This window comes from Arachis stenosperma, chromosome 3 (genome assembly GCF_014773155.1).
Source record: "Arachis stenosperma cultivar V10309 chromosome 3, arast.V10309.gnm1.PFL2, whole genome shotgun sequence".
Classification (NCBI taxonomy): Eukaryota; Viridiplantae; Streptophyta; class Magnoliopsida; order Fabales; family Fabaceae; genus Arachis; species Arachis stenosperma.
The window spans coordinates 139,935,353-139,962,491 of record NC_080379.1 but is presented as its reverse complement, the minus strand read 5'-3'; the positions used below and the strand labels follow the sequence as shown (position 1 = coordinate 139,962,491).

Here is a 27,139-nt window from a genome sequence, read left to right as displayed (position 1 = left end):
AATGAATCACATTCTTAAGCTTCTATTGTGAAAATTCATCTTGGTCTTTTTCGATGACATCCTTATCTATAGCTATGATATGGTGAGCCATGTCCTTCACCTCCAACAAATTTTCCAGATCTTATTGGAGAACCAGCTGGTATTGAATGATAAGAAATGCACATTTGCAGTAAGCCCAATAAAATACTTGGGTCATATTGTATCGGCACAAGGGATTTCAGCTGATCCTAACAAAATCATAGCGATGTTAGAGTGGTTGGTGTCTACGGACCAGTAGGCTTTACGGGGATTCCTGAGCCTTACTAGATATTATAGGCGTTTTGTGCAAGGATATGTAGTTATGATCAAGTTGCTAACAGAATTGACAGAGATAAATGCATTTGAATGGAATGACAAGGCCCAAGAAACTTTAGAGAAATTGAAGAAGCTGATGATATACTTACCGACTCTAGCAGTTTCAGATTTCAATCAAGACTTTGTGTTGGAAACTGACGCATTAAGTGAGGGGTTGGGTGTGGTATTGTCTTAGTAGGGTATACCAATAACATTCCTAAGCCAAGAACTATCTTCAAGGACCTAGCAAAAATCTGCGTATGAGTGGGAGTTGATGACCATTGTCTTTACTATCTAAAAGTGGCATCATTACTTGTTAGGTCGCCATTTTATTGTCCTCACAGATCAGCAGAGTCTGAAATTCTTCACGGACCAGCAATTCATGGGCCCTGCTTATTTGAAATGGACTACTAAATTGTTGGGCTTGGATTTCAAGATCAGGTACTAGCCAGGCCTTGAGAATAAGGCGACAGATGCGTTGTCATGGCAAATAATGGCAAGGGCAATCTCAGTAGTGTATATGAACCTTTGGAAAACGATGGATGAAGAGGTAGTTCAAGACCAAGAGATGCAAATTTTCGTAACTGTAACACCCTAAATTTTTATACTAAAACGACATTTTTCAAAATCTTGTTTTTCAGTGACTAGTTTTAGCTTGACGAGCCGGTTTCAATTCTCGAGATAAAATAAATAATAATATGATATTATTATTACATTTTTATTTTATTTTATATTCTATAATCAAAATAGATTTTAGATAATAATATTATTATCGAGTTCGATATTTGCCGATACAAGTAAATACCAGTACTTTTCGGTGGATTTAGCTTCACTAATGTTTTACAAGGATTTTATATTCTTGTGATCACCAAGTTACTAATGTCATTTATATTAGTAACTCATATATATTTACCTCTATATTTATTATTACTTGTGTTTTAATACATTTAGCTTTCATAATTATCCATTTAAGATATTTATAACTTGACCCGCTGTCTCAATAGCCTAGAACCTTAACACGTGGCCCCTCTAGTGACACTTGCCCTTTTAATTAACCACATCATCACCATCATCAACATCTAATCTCATTTCTCTTCTCCTTCACCGAACCTGAACCTTGAGGAAAGAAAAAGAAAGAATTTCATGGAAGCCATGAAACTTCAGAGCTTGATTTTTTGAGTTCCGTAACTCCCATAAAAAATAAAATCGATTAAAGTATTTGTCTTTTCTTCCTTTTCACAATGGTACCGGTTTTCCTAGAGGGAAGTTAGGTGTGGAGTGGTTGTCCTCTCATGCATGGTTCGGTCAAGATGAGCTCTGAGGTGGATCGGAGTAGCCAATTTTTAACGTTTTCTTCTTCGATTTCTCATTCAAAAAGCTTCCTTGGTGTTTTGATTTGGTGGCTGTTATAGAAAATTAGGGTTTGATAATCTTTGTGATTAATAAATATATTAATGTTGTATGATTGTTGGGCTGTGAATTTGTGCTTGAATTTGAGTGTTATTATGTTTGAATTACGTTGAAAATTGATGAAATATTCGGTTCCATGGATTGCTGGAAAACCGAACTGAACAACCATGTTTAACGATGAATGTAATATGGAATCATGGTGGAAATGATGTGATTTAGTAGTTGGAAATTGATCTTAAATATTGAGAAAAATCGGTTATCGAAAAGATTAAAAAACTAATTAAAAATCAAGCTAAGTAAAATTTAATGAATTTTTTATGAGTTTGTTTTGGTTTCTTGAAGAACATTAAACCCTCATGTTTTAATTATTCTGTGGATAAATTATTATTAAGAAAGAGTTTTGGGGCTGAAAGTTAATTAAAAAAATTTATGGGTTGGTGCACGAAATTGAAAATCACAATTCTTCTCAACCTCGCACAACTAACCAGCAAGTGCACTGGGTCGTCCAAGTAATACCTTACGTAAGTAAGGGTCGAATCCCACGGAGATTGTTGGTTTGAAGCAAGCTATGTTTATCTTATTATTCTTAGTCAGGATGCCAACAACAGTGTTTTTCAAGTTCAATGGAAAAAGGAAAAAGGGCATAAAATAAATACTTATTGTGCAATAATGGAGAATATGTTGGAATTTTGGAGATGCTTTGTCATCTGAATTTCAGCTTTTCTCTTGTACTCCTCTTCCCACACGCAAGGCTCCTTCCATGGCAAGCTGTATGTTGGGTGTCACTGTTGCCAATGGCTACTTCCCATCTTCTCAGTGAAAATGGTCCAAATGCTCTGTCACAGCACGGCTAATCATCTGTTGGTTCTCGATCATGTCGGAATAAAATCCATTGATTCTTTTGCGTTTGTCATCACACCCAACAATCGTGAGTTTGAAGCTCGTCACAGTCATTCAATCCTTGCATCCTACTCAGAATACCACAGACAAGGTTTAGACTTTCCGGATTCTCATGAATGCCGCCATCAATTCTAGCTTATACCACGAAGATTTTGATTAAGAAATCTAAGAGATACTCATTCAATCTGATGTAGAACGGACGTGGTTATCAGGCACACGTTCATAGATTGAGGAAGGTTATGAGTGTCACGGATCATCACCTTCTTCATAGTGAAGCACGAATGAACATCTTAGATAGGAACAAGCGTGCTTGAATGGAAAACAGAAATAATTGCATTAATTCATCGAGACGCTGCAGAGCTCCTCATCCCAAACAATGGGGTTTAGAGACTCATGCTGCCAAAAGGTACAAATTTCAGATCTAAAAATGTCATGAGATACAAAATAAGTCTCTTAAAGTTGTTTAAATACTAAACTAGTAACCTAGGTTTACAGAAAATGAGTAAACTAAGATAATTGGTGCAGAAATCTATTTCTGGGGCCTACTTGGTGTGTGCTAGGGCTGAGACTTAAGCTTCTCACGTGCCTGGGCTGTTTCTGGAGTTGAACGCCAGGTTGTAACATGTTTCTGGCGTTGAACTCCAACTTGTAACCTGTTTCTGGCGCTGAACGCCAGACTGCAACATCACCAGTTTACGTAGTCTATCTTAGCGCAAAGTATAAACTATTATATATTGCTGGAAAGCCCTGGATGTCTACTTTCTAATTCAATTAAGAGCGCACCAATTGGACTTCTGTAGCTCCAAAAAATCCATTCCGAGTGCAGGGAGATCAGAATCCAACAGCATCAGCAGTCCTTTTTCAGCCTACATCAGATTTTTGCTCAGCTCCCTCAATTTCAGCCAGAAAATACCTGAAATCATAGAAAAACACACAAACTCATAGTAAAATCCAGAAATATGATTTTTGCTTAAAAACTAATAAAATTCTATTAAAAACTAATTAAAATATGCTAAAATCTACATGAAATTACCCCCAAAAAGTGTATAAAATATCCGCTCATCACAACACCAAACTTAAACTGTTACTTGTCCCCAAGCAAATAGATAAATAAAATAGAATAAAAAGAAATTAAGAAGCAATAATATCTCAGAGTTTTAAGTGAAGCTCAGATTCTAATTTAGATGAGCGGCGCTAGTAGCTTTTTGTTTCTGAACAGTTTTGGCATCTCACTTTATCCTTTGAAATTCAAAATGATTGGCATCCACAGAAACTCAGAATTCAGATAGTATTATTGATTCTCTTAGTTTAGTATGTTGATTCTTGAACACAGCTACTTTATGAGTCTTGGCCGTGGCCCTAAGCACTTTGTTTTCCAGTATTACCACCGGATACATAAATGCCACAGACACATAATTGGGTGAACCTTTTCAGATTGTGACTTAGCTTTGCTAAAGTCCCCAATTAGAGGTGTCCAGAGTTCTTAAACACACTCTTTTGCCTTGAATCACGACTTTAACCACTCAGTCTCAAGCTTTTCACTTGGACTTGCATGCCACAAGCATATTGTTAGGAACAGCTTGATTTAGCCGCTTAGGCTAGGATTTACTTCCTTAGGCCCTCCTATCCACTGATGCTCAAAGCTTTGGATCCTTTTCACCCTTGCCTTTTGGTTTTAAGGGCTATTGGCTTTTTCTTTTTCTTGATCCAATGATTCCTTGTAATAAATTTTTTTTCACTGCTTTTTCTTGCTTCAAGAATCAAATTCATGATTTTTTAGATCAGCAATAATATTTCTCGTGTTCCTCATTTTTTCAAGAGCCAATAATTTTAACATTCATAAAATTCAAGATAAAAAATATGCACTGTTCAAGCATTCATTCAGAAGACAAAAAGTATTGCCACCACATATAATTAATTATAATTTTTCTTATTAAGAACTCGAAAGATATAAATTACCTCTTTATTCTAAAAATCTACTATTTTATTCATGTTTGATGATGATGAGAAAAATAAATTATAACTTAATTGAAAATAAAATAAAAATAGATATACTAATTACCACTACTCCTATATAACTTCTAAGGTAAATTCCTATAGTAACAACTATCACAGAGTTAAAGCTAAGATTAGAACTCAACAACCTGTATTTTGAGAAGTGGATGTTCCTCTAGTCTGTGGGGTGCTTGGTCCTTCAAAAATCAATTTCTGACGCTTCAGTCCCCTCAAGTCACGCCCTTGCTCCTCTTGTTCCCTAAGCAATTTGCAAAGCATGCTATTTTGATTATTCTGTTCTTCCTTTATTTGGTCCATAGCTTCTTGCAACTTGGAAACAGATGCCTCAAGATGCTCCCAGTATTCAAATTGAGGGATTTCTGGGAGGAATTCATGTGCTCTCCTCTTGATGGGGTCATCCTGCAACTGTTGTTTTTCCATTGATATTTTAGTGATTGGACGCTCAACTGAGATATACTCAGTTATTCCCATCCTCACTCCGGCATCTTTGCAGAGCATAGAAATTAAGCTTGGGTAAGCCAATTTGGCATCTTTGGAGTTCTTGTTTGCTATTTTGTAAAGTTCACACGAGATTAGTTGATGAACTTCTACTTCTCTTCCCAACATGATGCAGTGAATCATCACTGCTCTTTTAACAGTGACTTCAGAACGGTTGCTAGTGGGCAATATAGAACGCCCAATGAAGTCTAGCCAGCCTCTGGCGACTGGTTTGAGATCTTCTCTCTTGAGTTGAATTGGGATTCCAGTGGTGCTGGTGGTCCACTGGCTCCAGGGATGCATATATCCTCTAGAATCTTATCCAGGCCCTTGTTTGTTCTTATCACTCTCCTATTAAAGGAGTTTGGGTCATCTTTCAGCTGAGGCAGCTTAAAGATCTCCCTGATTTTGTCAGGGTGGATGTGAACAATCTTTCCTCTGACCAAAGTCCGATAGTCATAGAGGGCAGTTCCAGATATTCTCTGCCTGTCTGTTTGCCACAGATTAGCATAGAACTCCTGAACCATGTTCCTTCCTACTTTTGTTTCAGGATTAGCTAGGATTTCCCAGTTCCTGTTTCGAATTTGCTCTTGGGTCTCTAGATATTCATCTTCTTCAGATCGAACTTGACTTCCGGGATCACTAATCTTAGACCCATTATTTTGTAGTAATGGTCTGAGTGTTCTTTGGTTAAGAACTTCCCTTGATTCCAAAGTGGGTTTGGAATACTCTCTTTCTTGTCTCTTGGAGTGGGTTGTTTTCCTTTAGGAGCCATGATCATAGTGGGTATAGTTTAGTAATCACGGATAAACACACCAAACTTAGAGGTTTGCTTGTCCTCAAGCAAAAGAAAAGAAAGGAGAGGGATAGAAGGAGTGTTAGTGTGGAATGGAGGATGAGAAGGGGGAGGCCGAATGGGATGTAAAAGGGAGGGGTGGGTTTTTCGAAAATTTTAAAAAAAGATAAGATAGAAGATATGATTTATGAAAGATAAATATGATAAAAAAATATATAATTTAAAAATAAAAAGTTGTGAATGATATTGGAAAAGATAAATCTGAATTTTTATTTTGAAAAAGATTTTAAAAGATAATTGATTTTTGAAAAATTTGAAAAAAAGTTGGATTGGATTGGAAAAAGATTTGTGTTTATGGATTAAGATACATTTGATATTTTTGAAAAAGGGATTTTAGAAATTAGGGTTTTTAGAAATTAGGATTAAAATTTTTGGAATTGAAGGATGAGAATTTGGAACGTGTTTATGCAAGAAATCATGAATTGAAACACAAAAAAATTAAAAATTTGTGAAGAAAAAACGAATTTACCTCCTCCCCACCATCCTGGCGTTAAACGCCCAAACGCTGCTTCTCCTGGGCGTTCAATGCCCAACTGTTGCTTCTTTCTGGCGTTGAACGCCAGGAAGTCCTTTGTCACTGGGCGTTTTTCTGAACGCCCAGGATGCTGTAAATCTGGCGTTAAACGCCCAGAAGGTGCTTCTTTCTGGCGTTCAACGCTCAGAAGATGCTTCTTTCTGGCGTTTAACGCCCAGATGGCTATCCTTACTGGCGTTGAACGCCCAGTGGATGCTTCTTTTGGGCATTCAACGCTCAAAACAGCTTTTACTGGCTTTTTCGCACCAGTGAGCTTCCTTTTTGCTATTTTATCTTGCGAATCCTTCTGTAACTCTGTGAACTTAAGCAATTGCTATTTTACCTTGAAGATACTTGACATATACCTGTAAAAATCAATTAATTAACAAATAAACTTTGTAAATGGCTGGGTTGCCTCCCAGCAAGCGCTTCTTTATTGTCTTTAGCTGGACTATTACTAAGCTTTAATCAAGCCTCAGTTTTGAGCATTCTTGCTCAAAATTGCTTTCAAGATAATGTTTAACTCTCTGTCCATTAACAATGAACTTTTTGTTAGAATCATTATCCTGAAGCTCTACGTATCCATATGGTGACACACTTGTAATCACATATGGTCCTCTCCACCGGGATTTCAATTTCCCGGGAAATAATCTGAGCCTAAAATTAAATAGCAGAACTTTCTGCCCTGGCTCAAAGACTTTGGATGACAGTTTCTTATCATGCCATCTTTTTGCTTTCTCTTTGTAAATTTTTGCATTCTCGAAAGCATTGAGTCTAAATTCTTCTAGCTCATTTAACTAGAGCAATCATTTTTCTCCAGCTAACTTGACATCAAGGTTCAGGAATCTGGTTGCCCAATAGGCCTTATGTTCCAGTTCCACTGGCAAGTGACATGCCTTTCCATACACAAGCTGGTATCGAGAGGTCCTTATAGGGGTCTTGAATGCTGTTCTGTATGCCCAAAGAGCCTCATCCAAGTTTCTTACCCAATCCCTTCTACGGTTAATCACAGTCCGTTCTAGGATTCTTTTAAGTTCTCTATTTGAGACTTCAGCTTGCCCATTTGTCTGTGGATGATATGGAGTGGCCACCCTATGGCTAACTCCATAACGAACCAAAGCAGAGTAAAGTTGTTTATTGCAGAAATGAGTGCCCCCATCACTGATTAATATTCTAAGGGTACCAAATCTGCTGAAGATGTGTTTCTGGAGGAATTTTAACACTGTCTTAGTGTCATTAGTGGGTGTTTCAATAGTTTCCACCCATTTGGATACATAATCCACTGCCACCAGAATATAAGTGTTTGAGTATGATGGTGGGAAAGGCCCCATGAAGTCAATACCCCATACATCAAACAACTCAATCTCCAAGATCCCTTGTTGAGGCATGGCATAACTGTGAGGTAGATTACCAGATCTTTGGCAACTGTCACAATTAAGTACAAACACTCGAGAATCTTTATAGAGAGTAGGCCAGTAGAAGCCACATTGGAGGACTCTTGTGGTTGTTCGCTCACTTCCAAAATGTCATCCATACTGTGATCCATGGCAGTGCTAGAGGATCTTCTGTGCTTCTTCTTTAAGCACACATCTACGGATTACTCCATCTGCACATCTCTTGAAGAGATATGGTTCATCCCAAAGATAGTACTTTGCATCTGTGATCAATTTCTTTGATTGCTGCCTACTGTACTCTTTGGGTATGAATCTCACTGCCTTGTAGTTTGCAATGTTTGCAAACCATGGCACTTCCTGGATGGCAAGGAGTTGCTCATCTGAAAAGTTTTTAGAGATCTCAGTAAAAGGGAGGGACGCCCCTTCTACTGGTTCTATTCGGGACAGGTGATCTGCTACTTGGTTCTCTGTCCCTTTTCTGTCTCTTATTTATATATCAAACTCTTGCAGAAGCAACACCTATCTAATGAGTCTGGGTTTTGAATCCTGCTTTGTGAGTAGATATTTAAGAGCAGCATGGTCAGTATATACAATCACTTTTGATCCCACTAAATAGGATCTGAACTTGTCAATAGCGTAAACCACTGCAAGTAACTCTTTTTCTGTGGTTGTGTAGTTCTTCTGTGCGTCATTTAGAACACGATTGGCATAATAAATGACGTGCAGAAGTTTGTCATGCCTTTGTCCCAACACTGCACCAATGGCATGGTCACTAGCATCACACATTAATTCAAATGGTAATGTCCAGTCTGGTGCAAAGATGACTGGTGCTGTGACCAGCTTAGCTTTTAGAGTCTCAAACGCCTGTAGACACTCTTGATCAAAGATAAATGGCGTGTCAGCAACTAGCAGATTACTTAGAGTTTTGGCGATTTTTGAAAAATCCTTTATAAACCTCCTATAGAATCCTGCATGCCCCAGAAAGCTTCTGATTGCCTTAACATTGGATGGTGGTGGTAATTTTTCAATTACCTCTACCTTAGCTTGATCCACCTCTATTCCCTTGTTCAAAATTTTGTGCCCAAGGAAAATTTCTTCAGTCACCATAAAGTGACATTTCTCCCAGTTTAAAACTAAGTTAGTCTCTTGGCACCTCTTTAGAACAAGTGCTAGATGGTCAAGACAGAAGCTGAATGAGTCTCCAAATACTAAAAAGTCATCCATGAAGACTTTCAGAAATTTTTTCACCATATCAGAGAAAATAGAGAGCATGCACCTTTGAAAGGTTGCAGGTGCATTGCACAGACCAAATGGTAGGGCTGTCAAAATGGGCTAAACCCATCGGACCAGCCCGTTTACCCGTTTAAATGGGCGGGCTTTGCCCCTAAAATTAAGCCCGTTTAAATTTTGGGCTAAACGGGCTGAGCCCGATTAACCCGAAAAAAATGACGGGTTAAAGGGGCTAGCCCGCGGGTTAAACGGGTGGCCCGTTTAATTTTTTTTTCATTTTTTTTTAAAAAAAGTAACACTTTTAGCTAATATTTTTCCCGATCCGACCCGAAAATCCGACCCATCAACTAAAAAAAAATTTTTTTAAATGGTTTTTGACCTAAAAGTGGTATTTTTTGTCAAAATATTTTTTAAAAAATAAAATAAAATGATAAACGGGCTGGCCCGTTTAACCCATCGGGCTGACTATAAATGGGCCGGGCTAAAAATTTTGGCCCGCGAATAAAGCGGACTTAAATGGGCCAGCCCGTTTAACCCATGGGCTTAATGGGCTGGGCCTAAATGGGCCGGGCTAGCCCGTTTGACAGCCCTACCAAATGGCATCCTTCTGTATGCAAATACTCCGGATGGACATGTGAATGTTGTTTTCTCTTGATCATGGGGATCTACTGCAATTTGATTATAACCTGAATATCCATCCAGAAAGCAGTAGTATTCATGACCTGCCAGTCTTTCTAGCATCTGGTCTATGAATGGTAAAGGAAAATGATCCTTTCTAGTGGCTGTATTGAGTCTTTTGTAATCAATACACATACGCCACCCTGTAACTGTTCTTGTAGGAACCAGTTCATTTTTTTTCATTATAGACCACTGTCATGCCTCCTTTCTTAGGGACGACTTGGACAGGGCTTACCCAGGGGCTATCAGAAATAGGATAGATAATTCCATCCTCTAGTAATTTAGTGACCTCTTTCTGCACCACCTCCTTCATGGCTGGATTCAGCCGCCTTTGTGGTTGAACCACTGGCTTAGCGTCACCCTCCAATAGGATCTTGTGCATGCATCTGGCTGGGCTAATGCCCTTAAGATCACTGATGGACCACCCAACAGCTGTCTTGTGTGTCCTTAGCACTTGAATTAGTGCTTCCTCTTCCTGTGGCTCTAAGGTAGAGCTTATGATTACAGGAAAGGTATCACCTTCTCCTAGAAATGCATATTTCATGGATGGTGGTAATGGTTTGAGCTCGGGTTTGGGAGATTTCTCCTCTTTCTGAGGAATTTTTAGAGGTTCTATTATTCTCTCTAGTTCCTCCAGATCAAGCTGAATATCTTTAAAGATATCCTCTAGCTCTAATTTGAGACTCTAAGCCATATTGATTTCTTTTACCAGAGAGTCAATAATATCAATGCTCATGCAGTCATTTTGGGTGTCTGGATGCTGCATGGCTTTGACAACATTCAACTTGAATTCATCCTCATTGACTCTCAGGGTTACTTCCCCTTTTCGAACGTCAATAAGGGTTCGGCCAGTTGCTAGGAAAGGTCTTTCTAGAATGAGAGTTGCACTCTTGTGCTCCTCCATTTCCAGCACCACAAAGTCAGTAGGAAAGGCAAATGGCCCAATGATGAGCGGATAATTTATACGCTTTTTGGCATTGTTTTTAGGTAGTTTTTAGTAAGTTCAAGCTACATTTAGGGATGTTTTCATTAGTTTTTATGTTAAATTTACATTTCTAGACTTTACTATGAGTTTGTGTATTTTTCTGTGATTTCAGGTAATTTCTGACTGAAATTGAGGGACTTGAGCAAAACTCTGAAAAAGGCTGACAAAAGGACTGCTGATGCTGTTGGAATCTGACCTTCCTGCACTCAAAATGGATTTTCTGGAGCTACAGAACTCTAAATGGCGCGCTCTCAACGGCGTTGGAACGTAGACATCCAGCACTTTCCAGCAATATATAATAGTCCATACTTTATTCAGGAATTGATGACGTAAAGTGGCGCTCAACGCCAAGTACATGCTGCTGTCTGGAGTCAAACGCCAGAAACATGTCACAACCTGGAGTTGAACGCCAGAAACACGCTATAACTCGGCGTTCAACTCCAAAGGAAGCCTCAGCTCGTGGATAGATCAAGCTCAGCCCAAACACACACCAAGTGGGCCCCGGAAGTGAATTTATGCATCAATTACTTACCTCTGTAAACCCTAGTAGCTAGTTTAGTATAAATAAGACTTTTTACTAGTGTATTAGTCGTCTTTTGACCACGTTTCATCTTTAGTCTCAGTTTTGTTTTATTCTTCATCTTAGGAGGCCACTGATCACGTTTTGGGGGCTGGCCATTCGGCCATGCCTAAACCTTTCACTTATGTATTTTCAACGGTGGAGTTTCTATACACCATAGATTAAGGGTGTGGAGCTCTGTTGTACCTCAAGTTTCAATACAATTACTATTATTTTCTATTCAATTCTCTTTTATTCTTATTCTAAGATATACGTTGCACTTCAACTTGATGAATGTGATGATCCGTGACACTCATCATCATTCTCACCTATGAACGCGCGTGACTGACAACCACTTCCGTTCTATCTTTGGCCGGGCGCATATCTCTTAGATTCCCTAACAGAATCTTCGTGGTATAAGCTAGATAGATGGCAGCATTCATGGGAATCCAGAAAGTCTAACCTTGTCTATGGTATTCCGAGTAGGATTCCGGGAATCCGGAAAGTCTAACCTTGTATGTGGTATTCCGAGTAGGATTCTGGGATTGAATGACTGTGACGAGCTTCAAACTCCTGAAGGCTGGGCGTTAGTGACAGACGCAAAAGAATCAAGGGATTCTATTCCAACCTGATTGAGAACCGACAGATGATTAACCGTGCTGTGACAGAGCATAGGACCATTTTCACTGAGATGATGGGATGTAGCCATTGACAACGGTGATGCCCTACATACAGCTTGCCATGGAAAGGAGTAAGAAGGATTGGATGAATGTAATAAGAAAGTAGAGATTCGAGAGGAGCACAGCATCTACATATGCCTATTTGAAATTCCCACCATGAAATTATATGAGTAACTATTTACTATTTTATTTTCTGTTTATTATTTATTTTCGAACTTATCATAAACCATTTAATCTGCCTAACTGAGATTTACAAGGTAACCATAGCTTGCTTCATACCAACAATCTCTGTGGGATCAACCCTTACTTACGTAAGTTATTACTTGGATGACCCAGTACACTTGCTGGTTAAGTTGAACGGAGTTGTGATCACACGTGCCATTACCAGGGATTATTAAGATCCCAATTCATCATACCATGATCTCTTTGGGATATTTTTGATAGAGCCAATATTTAAATTTCATACAAGTACAAAGAGACCAACTTTGAGGATCACATTTTCGTCCACCAAGTTTTTGGCGCCGTTGCCGGGGATTGTTCGAGTTTGGACAACTGACGGTTCATCTTGTTGCTCAGATTAGGTAATTTTCTTTTCAAAAACTTTTCAAAAATCTTTTTCGAAATTTTTCTTTTCTTTTTCGTTTTTCCAACTTTGTTTTCGAAAAAATAATAAAAATCCAAAAAAAATTTTTATTTTGTGTTTCTTGTTTGAGTCTTGAGTCAATTTTTAAGTTTGGTGTCAATTGCATGTTTTAAAAATTTTTACTTGCATTTTTCGAAAATTCCATGCATTCATAGTGTTCTTCATGATCTTCAAGTTGTTCTTGACAAGTCTTCTTGTTTGATCTTGATGTTTTCTTGCTTTGTGTTGTTTGTTATTTTTCATATGCATTTTTCGTTTGTTAGAGTTCATGCATTAAAGATTTCTAAGTGTAGTGTCTTGCATGTTTTCTTTGCATCAAAAATTTTTCAAAATTATGTTCTTGATGTTCATCATGATCTTCAAAGTGTTCTTGGTGTTCATCTTGACATTCATAATGTTCTTGCATGCATCTTGTATTTTGATCCAAAATTTGCATGTTTTGGATCATGTTTGTGTTTTCTCTCTCATAATTAAAAATTCAAAAATCAAAAAAATATCTTCTCCTTATTTTTCTCATAATTTTCGAAAATTTGAGTTGACTTAGTCAAAAATTTTTAAAATTAGTTATTGATTACAAGTCAAGTCAAATTTTCAAAAATTTAAAAATCTTATCTTTTCAAAATCTTTTTCAAAAATCATATCTTTTCAATTTTATCTTTGTTTTTTGAAAATTTTCAAAAAAAATCTTTTTCAAATTATTTTCAAAATCTTTTTCTTATCTTTATATCATATTTTCGAAATTACACTAACAAGTAATATGATTGATTCAAAAATTTGAAGTTTGTTACTTTCTTGTTAAGAAAGGCTCAATCTTTAAAATCTAGAATCTTATATTTTTAAGTTTCTTGTTAGTTAAGTAATTAATTTTAATTTTAATTTTAAATCTTTTTCAACCATATCTTATCTATCTTATCTTTTTATCTTATCCTTTTATCATATCTTTTTCAAAAATTTTATCTTTTTCAAAATTTGATTTCAAAATATCTTATCTAACTTCTTATCTTCTAATCTTTTCAAAATTGATTTTAATATCTTTTTCAACTAACTATTTGACTTTTTATTTGTTTCTTTTCTTTTTCAAAACCACCTAACTACTTTTTCCTCTCTAATTTTCGAAAATATCTCATCCTTTTTCAAAAATTCTTTTTAATTATTTTAAATTTAATCATATCTTTTCTTTAATTTTCAAAATTACTAACTCCTTTTCAAAAATTAATTTTTGAACTCTCCCTCTCTTTTCTTATTCTATTTAATTATTTATTTACTAACACTTCTCTTCACCTCTCTTCATCTAAAAATCCAAACCCATTCTTCTTCACCCTTCTCCCCTTTCTTCTTCTACTAACATAAAGGAATCTCTATACTGTGACATAGAGAATACCTCTTCTTTTCCTATTTTTTTCTCTTTCATATGAGCAGGAACAAGAAAAAAGGCACTCTTGTTGAAATTGATCCCGAACCTGAAAGGACTCTGAAGAGGAAACTAAGAGAAGCTAAATTACAACAATCTAAAGGTAACCTTTCAGAAATATTAGAACAAGAGAAGGAGATGGCAGCCGAACCCAACAACAGGTGACTTCACAAAGCCAACGTCAAAATTTGATGGAAGAAGCATCTCCATTCCTGCCATTGGAGCCAATAATTTTGAGCTTAAGCCTCAACTAGTTGCTTTAATGCAACAGAACTGCAAGTTTTATGGACTTCCATTTGAAGATCCTTACCAGTTTTTAACTGAGTTCTTGCAAATTTGTGAGACTGTAAAGACGAATGGAGTAGATCCTGAAGTCTACAGGCTCATGCTTTTCCCTTTTGCTGTAAGAGACAGAGCTAGAATATGGTTGGATTCACAACCTAAGGATAGCCTGGACTCCTGGGATAAGCTGGTCACGGCCTTCTTGGATAAATTCTTTCCTCCTCAAAAGCTGAGCAAGCTTAGAGTGGATGTTCAGACCTTCAAACAAAAAGATGGTGAATCCCTCTATGAAGCTTGGGAAAGATACAAGCAGTTGACCAAAAGGTGTCCATATGACATGTTTTCAGAATGGACCATATTAGATATATTCTATTATGGTCTATCTGAGTTTTCAAAAATGTCATTGGACCATTCTGCAGGTGGATCTATTCACCTAAAGAAAACGCTTGAAGAGGCTCAAGAACTTATTAACATGGTTGCAAATAACCAATTCATGTACACTTCTGAGAGGAATTCCGTGAATAATGGGACACCTCAGAGGAAGAGAGTTCTTGAAATTGATGCTCTGAATACCATATTGGCTCAAAACAAAGTGTTGACTCAGCAAGTCAACATGATCTCTCAAAGTCTGAATGGATGGCAAAATGCATCCAACAGTACTAAAGAGGCAGCTTCTGAAGAAGCTTATGATCCTGAGAACCCTGCAATGGCAGAGGTTAATTACATGGGTGAACCTTATGGAAATACCTATAATTCATCATGGAGAAATCATCCAAATTTCTCATGGAAGGATCAACAAAAGCCTCAACAAGGCTTTAACAATGGTGGACGCAATAGGCTGAGCAATAGCAAGCCTTTTCCATCATCTTCTCAGCAACAGACAGAGAATTCTGAACAAAACACTTCTAATTTAGCCAATCTAGTCTCTGATCTGTCAAAGGCCACTTTCAGTTTCATGAGTGAAACAAGATCCTCCATCAGAAATCTGGAGGCACAAGTGGGCCAGCTGAGTAAGAAAGTCATTAAAACTCCTCCCAGTATTCTCCCAAGCAATACAGAAGAGAATCCAAAAGGAGAGTGCAAAGCCATTGATGTAATCAATATGGCCGAATGCACAAGGGAAGAGAAGGATGAAAATCCTACTAAGGAAGACCTCCTGGGACGTCTCTCAAGCAAGAACGAATTTCCTATTAAGGATCCAAAGAAATCTGAGGCTCATATAGAGACCATAGAGATTCCATTAAATCTCCTTCTGCCATTCATGAGCTTTGAAGACTATTCTTCCTCTGAGGAGGATGAAGATGTGACTGGAGAGCAAGTTGCTCAATATTTAGGAGCTATCATGAAGCTGAATGTCAAGTTGTTTGGTAATGAGACTTGGGAAAGTGAACCTCCCTTGCTCATTAGTGAACTAGATACCTGGATTCAGCAAATTTTACCTTAAAAGAGACAAGATCCTGGCAAGTTCTTAATACCTTGTACCATAGGTACATTGACCTTTGAAAAAGCTCTATGTGATCTGGGATCAGGGATAAATCTTATGTCACTCTCTGTAATGGAGAAGCTGGGGATCATTGAGGTACAACCTGCCTTGTTCTCATTACAATTGGCAGACAAGTCATTAAGACAAGCTTATGGAGTAGTAGAGAACGTGTTAGTAAAGGTTGAAGGCCTTTACATCCCTGCTGATTTTATAATCTTAGACACTAGGAAGGAAGAGGATAAGTGTATCATCCTTGGAAGACCTTTTCTAGCCACAGCAGGAGCTGTGATAGATGTCAACAGAGGTGAATTAGTCCTTCAATTGAATGGGGACTACCTTGTGTTTAAGACACATGGCCATCCCTCTGTGGCAAAAGAGAGTGAGCACAAAGAGCTTCTCTCAGTTCAGAGTCAAGAAGAGCCCCCACAGTCAAACTCTAAGTTTGGTGTTGGGAGGCCACAACCAAACTCTAAGTTTGGTGTTAAGACCCCATATCCAAACTCTAAGTTTGGTGTTGGGACTATACAACATTGACCTGATCACCTTGTGGCTCCATGAGAGCCTACTGTCAAACTATTGACATTAAAGAAGCACTTGTTGGGAGGCAACCCAATTTTATTTATCTAATTTTTATTTTATTTTATTTTATTGTTATTTTGTGTTTTATTAGGTACATGATCATATGGAGTCACGAAAAAAAATATAAAAATTAAAAATAGAATCAAAAACAGCAGAAGTAAAATCACACCCTGGAGGGAGGACAAACTGGCGTTCAACGCCAGTAAGGAGCATCTGGCTGGCGTTCAACGCCAGAACAGAGCATGAATCTGGCGCTGAATGCCAGAAACAAGCAACATTCTGGCGTTTGAACACCAGAAATGTGCCTTGAGAAAAGCTGGCGCTGAACACCAGTAACAAGCATGGAATTGGCGTTCAAAGCCAGAAACATGCTACACATGGGCGTTGAACGCCCAGAACGTGCATCACCTCGGCGTTTAAATGCCAGAATGGTATGCAAAGGCATTTTGCATGCCTATTTGGTGCAGGGATGTAATTCCTTGACACCTCAGGATCTGTGGACCCCACAGGATCACCTCAGGATCTGTGGACCCTACAGGATCATCTCAGGATCTGTGGACCCCACAGGATCCCCACCTAGCATATTCTCACCTTACCTCCTAATCCTATAACACTCTTCCCCATATCACACTTCCCAACAACTTCAATCTCTCTTCCCAATTACCCCCTCACCACTCACATCCATCCACTCTTCCCCATAAACCCCACTTACCTTCAAAATTCAAAACCACTTTCCCACCCAAACCCACCCTAAATGACCGAAACTACACCCTCTCCCCTCCCTATATATACCCTTCCATTCTACTTCATTTCCACACAACAAAACCCCTTCTTCTATACCTTGGCTGAATCCATCTCCCCTCACTATCCTCCATATTTTCTTCTTCTTCTTCTCTTCTTTCTTTTCTTGCTCGAGAGCGAGCAATATTTTAAGTTTGGTGTGGTAAAAGCATAAGCTTTTTGTTTTTCCATTACCATCAATGGCACCTAAGGCCGGAGAATCCTCTAGAAAAGGAAAAGGGAAGACAAAAGCTTCAACCTCCGAGTCATGGGAGATGGAAAGATTCATCTCCAAAAGCCATCAAGACCACTTCTATGATGTTGTGGCAAAGAAGAAGGTGATCCCTGAGGTCCCTTTCAAGCTCAAGAAAAATGAGTATCCGGAGATCCGACATGAGATCCGAAGAAGAGGTTGGGAAGTCCTAACCAACCCCTTGCAACAAGTCGGAATCTTAATGGTTCAAGAGTTCTATGCCAATGCATGGATCACTAGGAACCATGATCAAAGTATGAACCCGAGTCCAAAGAATTATCTCACAATGGTTCGGGGGAAATACTTAGATTTTAGTCCGGAGAATGTAAGGTTGGCGTTCCACTTGCCCATGATGCAAGAAGATGTACGCCCCTACACTAGAAGGGTCAACTTTAATCAAAGGTTGGACCAAGTCCTAATGGACATATGTGTGAAAGGAGCTCAATGGAAAAAAGACTCCAAAGGCAAGCCAGTTCAACTAAGAAGACTAGACCTCAAACCTGTGGCTAGAGGATGGTTGGAGTTCATTCAACGCTCCATCATTCCCACTAGCAACCGATCTGAAGTTACTGTGGATCGGGCCATCATGATTCATAGCATCATGATTGAAGAGGAAGTAGAAGTTCATGAAGTCATCTCTAATGAAATCTACAAAATAGCCGAAAAGCCCTCCACCATGGCAAGGCTAGCTTTTCCTCACCTTATTTGCCATCTATGTTACTCAGCTGGAGTTATCATAGAAAGAGACATCTCCATTGAAGAGGATAAGCCCATCACCAAGAAGAGGATGGAGCAAGCAAGAGAGACCCTCCACGGATCTCAAGAGATGCATGAGGAAGCTCATCATCAAGAAATCCCTGAGATGCCTCAAGGGATGCACTTTCCTCCCAACAACTATTGGGAACAACTCAACACTTCCTTAGAAGATTTGAGCTACAATGTGGAACAATTAAGGGTGGAACATCATGAGTACTCCATCATTCTCCATGAAATAAGAGAAGATCAAAGAGTAATGAGGGAGGAGCAACAAAGGCAAGGAAGGGACATAGAAGAGCTTAAGGACATTGTTGGTCCTTCAAGAAGGAGACGCAACTAAGGTGGATTCATTCCTTGTTCTTATTTCTTTCTGCTTTTCGGTTTTTATGTTGGTTCATTTATATTTTGTGTCTCTACTTCATGATCATTTAGTAACTATGTCTTAAAGCTATGAATAATTCCATTAATCCTTCACCTTTCTTAAATGAAAAATGTTTCTAATTCAAAAAGAACAAGAAGTACATGAATTTCGAATTTATCCTTGAATTTAGTTTAATTATATTGATGTGGTGACAATACTTTGTGTTTTCTGAATGAATGCTTAAACAGTGCATATTTTTGATCTTGTTGTTTATGAATGTTAAAATTGTTGGCTCTTGAAAGAATGATGAACAAAGAGAAATGGTATTGACAATCTGAAAAATCATGAAATTGATTCTTGAAGAAAGAAAAAGCAGTGAAAAAGCAAAAGCTTGTGAAAAAAAATGGCAAAAAAAATAGAAGGAAAAAGAAAAAGCAAGCAGAAAAAGCCAATAGCCCTTAAAACCCAAAGGCAAGGGTAAAAAGGATCCAAGGCTTTGAGCATCAATGGATAGGAGGGCCCAAGGAAATAAAATCCAGGCCTAAGCGGCTAAATCAAGCTGTCCCAAACCATGTGCTTGTGTCATGAAGGTCCAAGTGTAAAGCTTGAGATTGAGTGGTTAAAGTCGTGATCCAAAGCAAAAGAGTGTGCTTAAGAGCTCTGGACACCACTAACTGGGGACTCTAGCAAAGCTGAGTCACAATCTGAAAAGGTTCACCCAGTTATGTGTATGTGGCATTTATGTATCCGGTGGTAATACTGGAAAACAAAATGCTTAGCGCCACGGCCAAGACTCATAAGTAGCTGTGTTCAAGAATCAACATACTTAACTAGGAGAATCAATAACACTATCCGAAATTCTAAGTTCCTAGAGAAGCCAATCATTCTAAACTTCAAAGGAAAAAGTGAGATGCCAAAACTGTTCAGAAGCAAAAAGCTACAAGTCCCGCTCATCTAATTATAATTAATATTCATTGATATTCTGGAATTTATAGTACATTCTCTTCTTTTTATCCTAATTGATTTTCAGTTGCTTGGGGACAAGCAACAATTTAAGTTTGGTGTTGTGATGAGCGGATAATTTATACGCTTTTTGGCATTGTTTTTAGGTAGTTTTTAGTAAGTTCAAGCTACATTTAGGGATGTTTTCATTAGTTTTTATGTTAAATTCACATTTTTGGACTTTACTATGAGTTTGTGTGTTTTTCTGTGATTTCAGGTAATTTCTGGCTAAAATTGAGGGACTTGAGCAAAACTCTGAAAAAGGCTGACAAAAGGACTGCTGATGCTGTTGGAATCTGACCTCCTTGCACTCAAAATGAATTTTCTGGAGATATAGAACTCCAAATGGCACGCTCTCAACGGAGTTGGAAAGTAGACATCCAGAGCTTTTCAGAAATATATAATAGTCCATACTTTATTCGAGAATTGACGACGTAAAGTGGCGCTCAACGCCAAGTACATGCTGCTGTCTGGAGTCAAACGCCAAAAACACGTCACAACCCGGAGTTGAACGCCAGAAACACGCTATAACTCGGCGTTCAACTCCAAAGGAAGCCTCAGCTCGTAGATAGATCAAGCTCAGCCCAAATACACACCAAGTGGGTCCCGGAAGTGAATTTATGCATCAATTACTTACCTCTGTAAACCCTAGTAGCTAGTTTAGTATAAATAAGACTTTTTACTAGTGTATTAGTCGTCTTTTGACCACGTTTCATCTTCGGTCTCAGTTTTGTTTTATTCTTCATCTTAGGAGGCCATTGATCACGTTTTGGGGGCTGGCCATTCGGCCATGCCTGAACCTTTCACTTATGTATTTTCAACGGTGGAGTTTCTACACACCATAGATTAAGGGTGTGGAGCTCTGCTGTACCTCAAGTTTCAAAACAATTACTATTATTTTCTATTCAATTCTCTTTTATTCTTATTCTAAGATATACGTTGCACTTCAACTTGATGAATGTGATGATCCGTGACACTCATCATCATTCTCACCTATGAACGCGCGTGACTGACAACCACTTCCGTTCTACCTTAGGCCGGGCGCATATCTCTTAGATTCTCCAACAGAATCTTCGTGGTATAAGCTAGATAGATGGCAGCATTCATGGGAATCCGGAAAGTCTAACCTTGTCTGTGGTATTCTGAGTAGGATTCCGGGAATCCGGAAAGTCTAACTTTGTCTGTGGTATTCCGAGTAGGATTCTGGGATTGAATGACTGTGACGAGCTTCAAACTCCTGAAGGCTGGGCGTTAGTGACAGACGCAAAAGAATCAAGGGATTCTATTCCAACCTGATTGAGAACCGACAGATGATTAGCCGTGCTGTGACAGAGCATAGGACCATTTTCACTGAGAGGATGGGATGTAGCCATTGACAATGGTGATGCCCTACATACAGCTTGCCATGGAGAGGAGTAAGAAGGATTGGATGAATGTAATAAGAAAGTAGAGATTCGAGGGGAGCACAACATCTACATATGCCTATCTGAAATTCCCACCATGGAATTATATGAGTAACTATTTACTATTTTATTTTCTATTTATTATTTATTTTTGAACTTATCATAAACCATTTAATCTGCCTAACTGAGATTTACAAGGTAACCATAGCTTGCTTCATACCAACAATCTCTGTGGGATCGACCCTTACTCACGTAAGGTATTACTTGGATGACCCAGTACACTTGCTGGTTAAGTTGAATGGAGTTGTGATCACACATGCCATTACCAGGGATTATTAAAATCCCAATTCATCGTACCATGATCTCTTTGGGGTATTTTTGATAGAGCCAATATTTAAATTTCATACAAGTACAAAGAAACCAACTTTGAGGATCACATTTTCGTCCACCACCCAACCTTGACAATCATGTCTTCAATCACGCCTGATGGATATTTAATGGAGCCATCAGCAAGTTGGAGACATATCTGGGTTAGTTTGACTTCTTCAGTCAAACCAAGCTTTTTGATAGTAGATGCATATATTAGGTTGATACTTTCCCCAAGATCACATAGAGCTTGCTTGGTACAAGTACCCTCTAATGTGCATCGTATCATAAAACTTCCGGAATCTTTGAGCTTCTCAGGTAAGCTTTTTAGAATGACTGCACTGCATTCTTTAGTGAGGTAAACTTTTTCAGTTTCCCTCCAATCCTTCTTATGACTTAAGATCTCTTTCATGAACTTAGCATAAGAGGGTATTTGCTCAAGTGCCTCTGCAAATGGAATCTTTATTTCAAGAGTCCTGAGATAGTCTGCAAAGCGGGCAAATTGCTTATCCTGTTCCGCTTGGCGGAGTTTTTGAGGATAAGGCATTTTGGCTTTGTATTCCTCAACCTTAGTTGCTGCAGGTTTATTGCCTACAGATGTGGGTTGGGAAGCCTTTTTAGAAGGGTTATTATCAGCACTAGTATGTGTCTGATCCCCCACTGGCATTTGAATGCCAGGGGTGGAAGCTGGAGTGGCATTAGACGCCAATTCCTTACTTGTTTCTGGCGTCTGAATGCTAGAACTGTGCTTCCTTTGGGCGTTCAACGCCAATTCCTTGCTTGTTTCTGGCGTTGAACGCCAGGACTGAGCATGGTTTGGGCGTTCAACGCTAGCTTTCCACCCATTTTCTGGCGTTTGAGCGCCATAATTATTCCTCTCTGGGCTCTTACTGTCCTCAGATGGATTTTGGGTAGTTTGCTCATTTCTTGGCTTCCTGCTACCTTGAAGTGAGGTATTTAATGTTTTCCCACTTCTTAATTAAACTGCTTGGCACTCTTCTGTTATTTGTTTTGATAACTACTGCTCTGTTTGCTTCAACTGTACTTTCATATTCATATTAGCCATTCTTATTTCTTGTAGTATCTCCTTGAATTCGGCTAGCTGTTTTGATAGAAAATCCAGTTGCTGATTGAATTCAGTAACTTGTTCTGGAGGACTGAGTTCAGCAGTTACTGTTTTAGCCTCTTCATTGATGGAAGGTTCACTGCTTAGGTACAAATGCTGATTTCTGGCAACTATATCAATAAGCTCTTGAGCTTCTTCTATTGTCTTTCTCATGTGTATAGATCCACCAGCTGAGTGGTCTAGAGAAATCTGAGCTCTCTCTGTAAGCCCATAATAGAAGATGTCTAACTGCACCCACTCTGAAAACATTTCAGAGGGGCATTTTCTTAGCATCTCTCTGTATCTCTCCTAGGCATCATAAAGGGATTCATTATCTCCTTGTTTGAAGCCTTGGATGCTCAGCCTTAGCTGTGTCATCCGTTTTGGAGGAAAATAGTGATTCAGGAATTTTTCTGACAGCTGTTTCCATATCTTTATGCTGTCCTTAGGTTGGTTATTTAACCACCTCTTAGCTTGGTCCTTTACAGCAAATGGAAACAGTAATAATCTGTAGACATCCTGATCTACTTCCTTATCATGTACTGTGTCAGCAATTTGTAAAAATTGTGCCAGAAACTCTGTAGGTTCTTCCTGTGGAAGACCGAAATACTGGCAACTTTGCTGTACCATGATAATGAGCTGAGGATTCAACTCAAAACTACTAACTCCAATGGAGGGTATACATATACTACTCCCATATGAAGCAGTAGTGGGGTTAGCATATGACCCCAGAGTCCTTCTGGACTGTTCATTTCCACTTAGGTCCATGTTGGAGTAAGGGAGGTAATGCGGAATTAAATTTTTTTTTTTTGAATATCGGAAATTAAAAGGAAGATAAAATAAAATAAATGAAAAATTAAATAAAAATTCGAAAATTGGAAAACCAAATAAAATAAAATAAAAAAAATTGAAAACAAAAATAATTAATTAGTTGAAAAGATTTGAAAAATTTTGGATATAATTTTTGAAAATTGAAGAGAGAGGAAAAGTGGTTAGGAAGTTTTGAAAAAGATATGATTTTAAAAAAATTTGACCAAGTCAACCAAAAGAATTCGAAAATAATGAATAATTAAATGAAAAGATATTTTTTTGAATTTTGAATTTTATGATGAAAGAGAAAAACACACAAAAGACACAAGACTTAAAAATTTTATATCTAATGCTCATTATTTTCGAAAATTTTGGAGGGAAAACACCAAGAAACACCAAACTTAAAAATTTTAAGATCAAAACACAAGAAAGACTCAAGAACACCTTGAAGATTCACAAGAACACCAAGAACAATAGAAAGAACACCAAACTTAAAATTTTTAGAAAACTTTAATAAAATTTTTGAAAATTATAAAAAGATTAACAATAAAACACCAAACTTAAAGTATGGCACAAGATTCAATCAAAGAAAAAAAATTTTTGAAAAAGATTTTAAAAGAAGATACCCAATTACCAAGAACATAGACCAACGCTCTAGCCAATTGGGCAGTAAAGGTAACACTTGTTTTGAAGAGGTATTTTCACTAACTAAAACATGAATTCCTTTTTGAAGACTAATGCTTTGGAAAAGAACAAGAAAAACAAGAAAAGACACAGAACAAGAAAAACTAAAAATCAAACAAGAAAAATAAACAAGAACAACTTAAAGATCAAAGAACACAAATTCGAAAATTTAAAAGGAAAATATAAAATATGAAATTGACACCAAACTTAGAACAAGACACTAACTCACGAAAAATTAAAAAGTAATAAGAAAAAATAATATTTTTGAAAAATTTTTGAAGAGAAATTAAAGGACTCAAATTTAATGACTCTATAGCATCAATACTCTATTCCTAATCTAAGCAACAAAATAAACCTTTAGTTGTTCAAACTCAAACAATCCCCGACAACGACGCCAAAAACTTGGTGCACGAAATTGAAAATCACAATTCTTCTCAACCTCACACAACTAACCAGCAAGTGCACTGGGTCGTCCAAGTAATACCTTACGTGAGTAAGGGTCAAATCCCACGGAGATTGTTGGTTTGAAGCAAGCTATGTTTATCTTATTATTCTTAGTCAGGATGCCAACAACAGTGTTTTTCAAGTTCAATGGAAAAAGGAAAAAGGGCATAAAATAAATACTTATTGTGCAATAATGGAGAATATGTTGGAGTTTTGGAGATGCTTTGTCATCTGAATTTCAGCTTTTCTCTTGTACTCCTCTTCCCACACGCAAGACTCCTTCCATGGCAAGCTGTATGTTGGGTGTCACCATTGTCAATGGCTACTTCCCATCCTCTCAGTAAAAATGGTCCAAATGCTCTGTCACAGCACGGCTAATCATCTGTTGGTTCTCGATCATGTCAGAATAGAATCCATTGATTCTTTTGCGTTTGTCATCATGCCCAACAATCGTGAGTTTGAAGCTCGTAACAGTCATTCAATTCTTGAATCCTACTCGGAATACCACAGACAAGGTTTAGACTTTTCGGATTCTCATGAATGCCGCCATCAATTCTAGCTTATACCACGAAGATTCTGATTAAGAAATCTAAGAGATACTCATTCAATCTGATGTAGAATGGAGGTGGTTGTCAGACACACGTTCATAGATTGAGGAAGGTGATGAGTGTCACAGATCATCACCTTCTTCATAGTGAAGCACGAATGAACATCTTAGATAGGAACAAGCGTGTTTGAATGGAAAATAAAAATAATTGCATTAATTCATCGAGACGCTGCAGAGCTCCTCACCCCCAATAATGGGGTTTAGAGACTCATGCTGCCAAAAGGTACAAATTTCAGATCTAAAAATATCATGAGATACAAAATAAGTCTCTAAAAGTTGTTTAAATACTAAACTAGTAACCTAGGTTTACAGAAAATGAGTAAACTAAGATAATTGGTGCAGAAATCTACTTCTGGGGCCCACTTGGTGTGTGCTGGGGATGAGACTTAAGCTTCTCACGTGCCTGGGCTGTTTCTGGAGTTGAACGCCAGGTTGTAACCTGTTTCTGGCATTGAACTCCAACTTGTAACATGTTTCTGGCGCTGAACGCCAGACTGCAACATGAAACTGGCGTTGAACGCCAGTTTACGTCGTCTATCTTCGCGCAAAGTATAGACTATTATATATTGCTGGAAAGCCCTGGATGTCTACTTTCCAACTCAATTGAGAGCGCTCCAATTGGACTCCTATAGCTCCAAAAAATCCATTCCGAGTGCAGGGAGGTCAGAATCCAACAACATCAGCAGTCCTTTTTCAGCCTACATCAGATTTTTGCTCAGCTCCCTCAATTTCAGCCGGAAAATATCCGAAATCATAGAAAAATACACAAACTCATAGTAAAATCCAGAAATATGATTTTTGCTTAAAAATTAATAAAATTCTATTAAAAACTAATTAAAACATGCTAAAATCTATATGAAATTACCCCCAAAAAACGTATAAAATATCCGCTCATCATGGGTCAAAATAAATTTTTAAGAGTTTTGAGTAACTAAATATTATTAATTAAATTTTTAACTTCGAAATATTATAATATATTATTATTATTTTTATTTAAATAATTATCTTAATAATAAAAGATATGATATAACTACAAGTGTTGAGCAGACAAAATTTTTTAAAAGATTTAGGAAGACAATTTTAAACCTAAAATTTCATAATCTTCTTCATAAAATACCTAAGGAAAGGTATGAGGAGAGTACTATGATTGATTCAGATATTAAATATGATTAAAGAAAGAATAATTGTCTTGTAAAAATAGAAAACATAAAATTGATGGTTAGATAAAGAGAAAGACATAGAAAATGGTAAAAGAGAATTAAAAGATTAAAGATTGGCCTGTCAAGGACTAGGGTTCTGTCCCACTTGCTCAGTGCACAAAGTATTAAATGTTTAAAGGCAGAAGAAAATCTACGAATTGATAATAATTGATTATATGGTTAATCCACAAACTGTTGAATCATTAAATGCGGGTAAAATCCACAAACTGTTGTGTTGATCTTGGGGATACCCACTAATTGAGGATCGCAGTTCCCTTGTCCGTATAATATGGCGTCGAGTTTTGCGTTGATTGCCAGTGGTCCCAACTAATGCTACTTTTAACCACAGACACGTATGCATGAAGGACACAATGGAAAATCATATATGAGACTAGTTTTTAGGTAATGTCAGGTTATAGGGTGTAAACCGACACATGAGCTCACAGCCTGCATAGGACAAATATGCATCATACTTCTTTGTACATATTCCTTTGTTATATGTTTCTGTGATTCGTGTGTATGTGTTTCTTGATTAATTATTTTCATGTACCTTTGGTTGTTAAAGTTTGTATGTATCCTGTGGTTGTTGCTGTTGGCTAAGTATAACATAAAATAAACCTAACTAACTACCCTAACCTTACTAAGAACTTTCCAGTTCTTACCCTTATTTTTCACCATTTTAGTTACAGGTACAAAGACTTATTGTGAAGCTGCAGATGCGTGGAGGAGTTTGTTTGCGAGTAGAGTATTTGTTAGAATTTACTTATTTTCCCTCACCTGGTTAGTTGAAGTTTTATTCAAAGGGGTAGGCTTGTGATCTCTGACAAATCTTAAGTTATTGAACTCTAATTTCTTGGTAATTCAACATCTCTTGACTTAATCAATTACTAATTCTTTGATCAATTGCTCATGAGAAGATATGAAGTTCATTTTCTGATT

General features: G+C 37.7%; 1 non-coding gene across 1 annotated transcript; it reads right to left on the bottom strand.

Moving 5' to 3' along the window:
* Nucleotides 1-14,603: 14,603 nt before the first annotated feature.
* Nucleotides 14,604-14,707, bottom strand: LOC130972754 (small nucleolar RNA R71). The gene has a single exon (XR_009083917.1). It is a non-coding gene; the product is annotated as a small nucleolar RNA R71 (small nucleolar RNA).
* Nucleotides 14,708-27,139: the final 12,432 nt, after the last annotated feature.